The sequence below is a fragment of the Dasypus novemcinctus genome, chromosome 1 (genome assembly GCF_030445035.2).
Source record: "Dasypus novemcinctus isolate mDasNov1 chromosome 1, mDasNov1.1.hap2, whole genome shotgun sequence".
Taxonomy (NCBI): domain Eukaryota; kingdom Metazoa; phylum Chordata; class Mammalia; order Cingulata; family Dasypodidae; genus Dasypus; species Dasypus novemcinctus.
The window spans coordinates 27,740,451-27,750,411 of record NC_080673.1 but is presented as its reverse complement, the minus strand read 5'-3'; the positions used below and the strand labels follow the sequence as shown (position 1 = coordinate 27,750,411).

Genomic DNA, 9,961 nt, shown 5'->3' with positions numbered 1-9,961 from the left:
TACGAAGTTATAGTGCTAGCATCATATGAAAAGATATTTGATCACTAGAACAAAATAGAGCATCTAGAAATAGACCTTCACATAGTTAGTCAATTGATTTTCAACAAAATGCCAAATTCATTCCATAAATAAATGAACATCTTTTAAAACAAATGTTGTTGAATATCTGTATGAGGAAAAATAAAACAAAACACAACAAAAAATTAAAACCTCAGTTTTTCTTCTATCCCATGCCAAATGCAATGATGATTTTGATATGGATCATATACTTAAGCATTAAACCCAGCACCATAAATCTTCTATGAGAAAACAGGAGACTATCTTTGAGAACTCAGGCTAGGCAAAAATTGTTGGACAGGACACAGACAGCACTAATCAAAAACTTAAAACTTAATAAAATTCCATAAATATTGAAAATTTCTCCTCCTCAAAAGAAACTATTACTAAAATAAAGACAAGCCACAGACTGGGAAAAATATTTGTACCACATTTATCTGACAAAGGACTTGTTATCCATAATATATAAAGAACTCCTACAAATCAACAATAAAAAAAGGAATAACCCAGTTTTTAAAATGAGCCAAAGATTTGGACAGACACTTCACAAAAGAAGATATGCTAATGAACAATAAACACATGAAAAGGTATTTAACATCTTTAGCCATCAGGGATTTGCAAATTAAATACACAATAAGATAGCATTTCACACTCACTGAAATGGCTAAAATCTTAAGGACTAACTCCACTGCCTGTTTGCAAAGAGTGGAACAATTGGTAATGCCACCTTAGATTTCCTTGGAGAACGATGCCCTCACACATTTGGCCATCTAAGTCATGTAGAGTGAAATACTCTTAGACTTCAGGGATAGGCAGAAGACTTGTGCATGAACAATTAAAGTTCCAATAGCTGATTAAGAAATATTATGTGACTCATGCTGGCCCAATTAAAGTCAGCCCTGGGACTTTGTAATTCTTGGGAAAGAACTGTTTCTTTTTTGCTCTGGCACCTGAACTGGAACATTTGGTGGTCATATGATCATCACCCTAGGAGAGTCTTTATGAGAAGAAAGCTGCTGTAGAGTTCTATGGAGCCAAGAGACAGAAGACACAGATCATTTTGGTACTGAACCCAGCAGTGCCTGACGCTTGCTCTCACCCTGGACTTACCAGTGAAGAGAGACAATAAATTTCTCTTTTCCTCAAACTGGTTTGAGTACTATTTTTTTTTTTTCATTTGCAACTGAAATCATCTTTATTAAAACATAGGTCATCGAGATACCATTCTTCTTTTGCCAGTAAATAAAAACAATCTAGGACATATGATAGAACCCATGTGTACTACATTCTTTTTTTTTTTTTTGAAGTTTTTTCTTCTTTATTTTCTTTTAAATGTTACATTAAAAAAATATGACGTCCCCATATACTCCCCACCCCCCTCACCTCATGCCTCCCACATCAATAGCCTGTTCCATCATCATGGCACATTCACTGCACCTGATGAATACATTTTGGAGCACTGCTGCACCACATGGACAGTGGTCTGCATTGTACTACATTCTCTTTGATACAAGTTTTGGTGGGGGAAAAATGGGGAGGGGTTAATTATTTCCCTTGTTTTATAAGTAAAATATTTCAAAATATTTCTCCTAAAAAGATTTGAGATATACTATCATGTACTGTACCAATTTTAGCTGAGATTCACTTCTGGAGAAAAATCAATAGTTGTAATGAACATGCCCTCTTGATTAAATCGCAGTGCCCTGAGAAATTAAAAATCCACTATCTAAAGTAGTTGAGTAGCAGAATGAACAGGAACATCACGGCATGTATTACTTTGTTTTCAGGCAAAAAAAAAATCAAAATATAATGAAGTTACTCTTGCCAGTGGTCAAATGAAATTGCTGAATTTAGAAAAGGCCAATTCTGCAAAAGTCTGGAAATGTCTGCAGATGGCAAACTGATATAGAGGCTTCTCAAACTTTAAAAGAGAATGATCATCAAGAAAATGTTTACTAAAAGAATATAATGGCTGGTCAACTAAACGTCAATCATATAGGCATTTTCAAAATGAGAACTATGTGTGACAATCAGCACATTAAATCAGCCAGTAATAGATCGTGGTCTAAAATTCACAACTTTCAGTAAAAAAAATAGTAAATATAATGAATAATGGAATACATTTTAAAAGAAAAAAAGCAAAGTAGGCCAAATTTTTTAATAATAAAGTGCAATAATTGTCTTCTGTATATCATTACTGTTAAAATCTGAAATTTCTTTTCTTCTGTTCTCAGAGCAGGCATAATGAATTTTCATAATAATAGCCACATTTGTAGAAAGCCTGGTATATATCAGTCACTATGCAACGTTCTTCAAATGTATTATTGAATTTAATCCTTATAATAACTCCATGTTATTGATTTCATTATGGTCATTGTAAAGTGATGAAACTGAGAATTTAAGAAGCCAACTAACTACCTTGTCACAAGCTATGCAGCATAGGTGGGATTTTGTGTCTGGCTTCAGGTCCTGGTCTCTTAACCTATATCCACATACAATTCAAAAGAGCAGAATAAAAAAGTTTTAAAATTAATTCTAGGCCCAAAGAGTGAAGTAAAGGATCTGCACATTTAGATACCACAGAAATGAAGGTATACTGGATTAGAGAAAGCCTAATGTTCATATTTCTGTAATTGGCTATAGCTCAGTTTTGACAGAAATGAAAAGAGAAAAATATTTTTCTTTGGAAATATAATCTGCATACATAAAACTTTAAAAATTCAAATGCTGATTTTTTCTTGCAAGTCCATTGGAAGAAAGAAAACTCAATTTCTACTTTAAATAATATTTTTTAAATCCAAATTCATTGAAGTCTGATATAAAAATAAAACCATCAAATTATTGGATGATAATCTTGGGGAATATGTGTGCAGCCATAGATTGGCCAACACATGTGGAGAAAGCTGACTTTCTTAACAGGACAATACACTCCAAAGCCACAGAGGTAAAAATAGACATATTTGATTGCATTATTTCATTCAAAAACATGTATTGTTTCCTATGTGCCCAGTGCTATTACTGCCTTTAACATAATATGTGTTGAAGACATTTCTAATGTACAAAGAGTTCCTTGTAATTAATAACAAAAAAGCCTACTCTATAGAATATGAGAAGTAAAATATATACAATGACAATAAACAGAAGATAAAATTCAAATATCTGCAAACATATAAAATATCTTCAAAGTCTCTGGTAGTAAGGGAAATACAAAAAAAAAACAATAATGAAATATGTTTATCTCATCAGCTTGGCAACATTCGAAAGAGTGATAACATCTACTGCTGACAATGTTTCTAGGAAACAAGCACTGGGAAAGTGACTTGCTAAAATCATTTTAGAAAGCAATCTGTCCATAACGTTAATAATAAAAGACATGTACCCTTTGATCTTTCAGCAGATTCAGTTTTTCTAATCTTGCCTACAGAAATATAAAACACCTTTACATAGAAAGATATATATACACAAAGCTGTTTCATAGCATGGAAGCGCCTGATTGTCTTTGATTTCGGGATTGCTGAATAAATTATGCCTTGTACTACCACGAAAATACAAAGAGTATAAGTTATATTTATATCCACTGACCTAAAGAGATGTTCATAGGACACAGTAGTGAAAAAAAGTGAGTGTGAATATAATGGGAAAAGGATGGTTTCATTTCAGTTATATCTTATATATGTCTTATATCTCAAACTAAGACTATCTCAAGAACAGACCCTTTGTTTGAGTGTGGGGAAAGAGGTGAAAAGAGTGAAAAGATGTAAACCAGGCTGTTAAGATGGTTATCACAGGGACATAAGAAATCATTTGTAAAGTGTGAGATCATTGATTTTTTACTTAAAAAACTATTATTTTTCTCATTAAAATAAGTATGCATTATCTTTTGTAATTTTTAAATCTAAAATGCAAAGACAAAAAAAATTGAAGCTGCAGTAATGGAAAAAAGCCAATTGAAATGTTGAAAAATCCCAGCATGCTATGACGCTACAGTAGTTTCATATATGGCTACATAAATATGGGTACAGAATGAGTCACACAAATACACAGATGGCTACAGGGGCCTTGCAGATTCAAAAACTATGGAATGCTACATCAGCTCACTTCCAGCTTAATTCAGTCAGAGGCCTCCTCAATGAGCTCCTCAATGAGCAATGAGCTGGAGAGTTCTGACCTCCTTTGGAAGAGACAGACAACACTGGGAAGAAAAAAATTGATAAAGCAAAGTTGTAGAGGTATGTCAGGAAAGGATACAATCCGACAGGGAGAGCAGAGGGACAGTTCTTCCTCAGGGACACAACTTAAGAATACTAGGGCTCTTCAGCCTTTATTCTTCAATAATATTAAAAACTTGACACGTACATAGTGCTTACTTTTTGCCTGACACCTTTCTGAGAGCTTTACACATTTAACTCATTTAATCCTCCAACAACCATATGAGGTAGGGCCCACTATTTTCATTTTACAGTGAGGTAATTAAAGGACAGAGACTTTAATAACTAGTCTGAGGTGGAGTGAAATTTGAACCCAAGCAGTCTGGTTGGTTAACATCTCTCGAAAAGAAGTTTCTTCTTCTGAAGATGCTTTCAAGTCTAAAAGCTTTTCTTTTTGTGTAGAACACACTATTCTTATATAACCATTCCATTTCCCATTCCCTTTTCTGCCTTGACAAACCCCCAACCCCTATCATTTTTCACAACACTTAAGCAACACTTCCAAAATGCTTTTGCACGTAAATATGTTATTGTACTAGGTTAAATTACATGAAACTGCTAATATTTGACCAATTTTGACCTATAAACATGACCATTTCATATGTTTCATCCTAATATTTGTGTGTGTGTGAGCATTATTTAAGGACATATCTCCTTTAGTGTCTAGATTTTTTAAAAATTCCATCTCTCTAAAGTTTAGCAGGGTATCGCATACATAGTATACACTTATTTGATGACTACCAAACATTAGAAATTAATGAAGATACAGAGAAATTCTGAAGTAGAGAAGCAGATGAGGCAATCAAAAGGATATGATAAGTTCTACAGGGAATGTATACAGGGTACATAAAAATGTTTGGATATTTTCATAGTGGTTACAGTTAAAAACAACAACTGAGGGAATGCTGAGTTCCTACCCAGGGGAGCTCTATCACATTCCCCAATGGAACAGCAACAATCCCCCAAGTGCAGTGACAAAGACCAATAAAGAAGGATGGTTCAACAATGAGCGCTTGATACTAATGACTATGCTTATGAGCCTGTGTGCTTGAAATATGAACTATGCCTAGAGCTGCATGGTGCCTAAGAGTTACCTCTTGAGAGCCTCCATATTGCTCAAATGTGGCCACTCTCTAAGCCAAACGCAGCATGTAAGTGCATTGTCCTCCCCCCAGCATGGATCATGACTCCCGGGGATGAGCCTCCCTGGCACTGAGGGATTACTGCAAAGCACCAACTGATGATGTAACTAGAAAAAGACCTTGAATAAAAGGGTCAACTCAGACCAGCAGAATATCTCAGCCTACATGTCATATCAGGTGTTAAAAACTACTTTTTGACTTTGGATTAAAGGTGGAAATGGAAAGGACAAATGAGTTTCTATGGCTATGAGTCTCCAAAAAAGAGTCAGGAGGTCATCAGAAGGGTCATGCTTATGCATGCCTCAGCAGGGTCCCAGAGACAGTCAAAGTAGATAGAAGCCCAGGTACTGGTTCTCCTGAGGGCTACAGAGACCCACAGGTTCTTTGGACATGGCAGATGGCCCTGGAGTTTAGTGCCATGTCAGTTGGTCCTACTTTGGAGTTTGTGTTCCTGAGTGTGATGGAGTTGGACTCATATGTGACCTTTCTACACATGCCTCTTCTGTTACTTTTACTGGACCTGTAGTTGGTGCTGGGTTTGGTGTATACTCAGGAGACCTGAATCTCTGGACTGTCCATGTGACAACCAGGCCCTGAGCCACAGCAGACTTACAACTCCTACCCTATGGTTTATTGAACTTACCCTGGCCTGCTAACAGGGAGGTGAAGAAAGTCAACGGCCACACCAGGGAGCCAAGAGTGACTACAACTGCAAGCAGGAGGATTGCATCCATCATCCCCATGGAATCTAAGCCCCCTCTTGATATAGAGGTGGAGTGGACATCACCATCCCAGGATCCACAGGACGGAGGAATAGAATATGGATTACAGTGGACCTACTGATATTCTACTATGGAACTACTGTAATTAGTAATTGAAGAAATTGTAGCATTGATGTGGAGAAAGTGGCCACAGTAGCTACTGAGCGTAGGGAGAGGGAAGAAGAGATATGATGTGGGAGCATTTTCAGGACTTGGAGTTGTCCTGGGTAGTACTGCAGGGATAGATGCTGGACATTGTATGTCCTACTGTGGCCCACTGGGTGGACTGGGGGAGAGTGTAAACTACAATATATACCATTATTCATGTGGTACAGCAGTGCTCCAAAACGTATTCATCAAATGTAATGAATGTGCCACGATGATGAAAAAGATTGTTAATGTGAGTGGAGTGGGGTGAGGGGGTGGAGCGTATATGGGAACCTCTTATATTTTTTGAATGTAACATTTTTTTTAAAAAATAGAGAAAAAATAGATGTTAAAAAAAGGATATGATAAAGCAGAATATTTTGAGGGAATGAAAATTGATGATACAGCAATCAGTGTATGATTTAGCGAAATTCTGAAGAATGGACATCGACACTGCTTATAAAATGGGTCTTTCCATTACAGTCTTAGTGTTAGAGGCACCCCAACGTTGTTCATTAATTGCTAAGTGATACATTTCCATATTCATTATGGAATATATACTCATACTGAAGGACATAAATCTAGAAGAAATAGAAATTCTAAGTGGTTGGGAAATATGTTGTTACACAATCTGGTTAAAATCATTCTTTAAAAATGGAAAATGGTGTAGGTTTTGGTCTTATGAACTCGTGAAAAGTGCACTTAAGATCAAAGAGAGATGCTAATGAAAGGAAAGCTTTCAGTAGAAGGTTTTCAGGATGAAGACAATGCTGTAGAACAGTGTTTCATCTTTCACTGAATTCAGATATGGTAGAGAAATAGTTTGTTAAAATATTTGATGTAGCTAAATTAAGGTATTTTAAATATAAATGTAAACCTATAACAATACCTATAATTCATTAATTTTATAAGGGAAGAAATGAGTTTTTAAAATATACTAATTTCAAGTGTAAAGCTGGAAAGTCAAGAGTGAAAATGACTGATATTACAGACACAGGTGACATTCTGAGTTATTGAGTTTGTGAATAAATCTATATATCAGTATGTCACAGACTCTCAGTGGATAGTCTGGACTCATATTTGAGATTGATACTATCTTGTATCTTCTTCTTTAACTTTCTTCCTTAACTTCAAATATAATTATCAATTTTCTCAAAGTTTCCATAAAGTTCCTTCTTCCTTTCTTCTTAATTAAAATCACTCCTACCTTCAGTGCTCTTGACTTACTATATTTCTGCCTTAATCTCTAATTTTTTTTCTAACATTCTTTCTCCATTGATTACTAAGTATAAACTATGCCTACATGTCTGCTAATTTTAAAATTTATTTTCATGAGGCTATTACCTTTTCAACCCACGATCTTATTAGCAGTACAAATTTTCAAACTATTTTCATGGCCTAGTCTTATTTTTGTTGATTTAATTTTCTTACCATTCACTCCATCCTACTAAATTTAATCTGCTTCCTCCTTCATCTTGTAACTGCACCTGCTTTCTGGAAGTTTCCAGAGAAAGAAGGGATAGCTAATAGAGTAGGTTCCCAAACAATATGTGAAATAATCGAAGCAAAAGTAAGTAAGCCTTAAAAAGAGAGCAGCACAGTGGAAATTACCAGACATTACCTAGAAGACAGAATGGAAAAGGGCTTGGCCGAGCATGTCCTGGAAAGGATATTGACAATCAACCCATGAAGACACTATATTGGGAAACAGTGTTGTAGAAGGATCTCATTTTTGTGGCACTCAGCAAAAAGAAGACTAAAGAGTCAATGTTGTAACTGAAAACTCACTACTTCACATCAAACAACAAAAAGAAGTCATTATCACAGTAACTGAGAGTGTGGTATCTTTTATAATAAAGTATAATAAAGCTGACATGGGGGCTACTTGTGGCTGCTGCCTGCGTGGGGTTGCTGAGCAGCAGGTGGCTCTGAGTCCCCCACCACTTCCTGTGGGTAATCAGGTCTACTAGGTAACCCATCATGGTGGACAAATGGTCATGGAAACACTTGAATCCCAGCAGGATAGAAGGGTATCAGATTCTGTGGCAGAGGGCAAATCTGCTCTTATACAGAATCAGACTGGTCAAAATTCAATCTTTCTGTAGCAGTTTGATATTATTTATGAATTGCAGAAAAGAAGGATTATGTTTGTAAACTGGTCTGATCCTGTGAGTGTGTGTGATACCCTTTGGATTTATTAAATTCAAAGGTTTTAAGTTTACTTGATAAAAGATTAGGTCTTTGATTCAACCACATTGATAGGGCATGACTCAAGGTTGAGTCCCTGCCACCTTTGTGGGCTGATATAATTGGACACTCACTCAAGAAGACACACAGAAGAAGATACAAAGGAAGAGAGAGACCTCTATAGATACAGAAGAGGAGAGAATTGAGAAGGCGCAGAAAGAAAGGAGCCCTATGCCAACCTAAAATTGAGACAGGAAGAAGCTGGGACCACAGAGACTTAAGAAGAAGAAGGAAGGAGAGACCACGCAGAGATCGTCCACCATCTTGTTTCAATATACGGCAACTGACTTTGGGGAGAAAGCAAACTTAAGTTGGACTCTTTAGGGCCTTGTAACTGTAAGATTTTACCCCAAATAAATATCCTTATAAAAGCCAACAGATTTCTGGTACTTTTCATCAGCACTCCTGTGGCAGAATAATATATCCTACTTTACATCAGGTTTCTATAACAGGATGAGGCCACAGAAGAGGCTCCCCAGCTCTAAATCTGGTGCAGTTATCTTCAGGCCAAACTGTATATGTCCAGGGAGTAATTCAAACACTACAGCCATCGGTTTTTCAATCTCCACAAGCACAGATTGTTCAGGTAACAATTACAGAGATAGATGAATCTGCAGAATCAGAGGGTGTAATTGATTTTCATCAACTAGAGAAATCCTTTCAGGAAGACACTTTTATAGAAAAATACTGAATGAATTTTCTACTGGTGTTCCCAAGATTAAAGAAGAAAATTCCAAGGAAGAAGGAATGCTCCCTAACACCACTACAGTGGCAGTCACAAGTGAGTAGCATACATCAGACTAGCACCCAGCAATACAATGAGAAAACTGAACTTGTCCCAATAAATCACATCGCTGCACTGCTGGTGACATGTCAACCTAACAGATCCAAGTTCCTATGATGGCTTTGCCACTGGGGGTAATGATAGCTGCCTTGTTGGAAGTATGCACAGTCCCCAGCAACAAGCAGAAGAAACAACACACAAATGAGAGCTGAGGCTAATGAAAAAGAGAAAAGCTGTCCAGGAGTGTCACAGGAAGAAGAAAGAATGTGTCAAATGTCTTGAAATCATGTGGCTGTGCTTGAAAACCAAAACAAGACTCTCACTGAGGAACTCAAAGTCCCCAAAGGTCTTTATTATTGTCTTTAAGTTGGAACTTGTTTACTCTGAACTCTAATAAAGGCAGGAGCTGCAACAATTTTACTAATTGCCATGTGGACTTGTGGAAGGGACACTTGTGACCGTGAAGAATCCAGTTTGGGGAAGCAGATTTGGCTAAACTGATAGAGCATCCACCCATATGGGAGGTCCAGGAGTCGATACCCTGGGCCTCCTGACCCATGTGGAGCTGGTCCATGCACAGTGCTGATGTGCACAAGGAGTGCTGTGCCACACAGG

General features: G+C 36.8%; 1 pseudogene; it reads left to right on the top strand.

Moving 5' to 3' along the window:
* The first annotated feature begins 8,306 nt into the window (after window positions 1-8,306).
* Window positions 8,307-9,712, top strand: LOC101423085 (cAMP-responsive element modulator-like; annotated as a pseudogene).
* The last annotated feature ends 249 nt before the right edge of the window (window positions 9,713-9,961 follow it).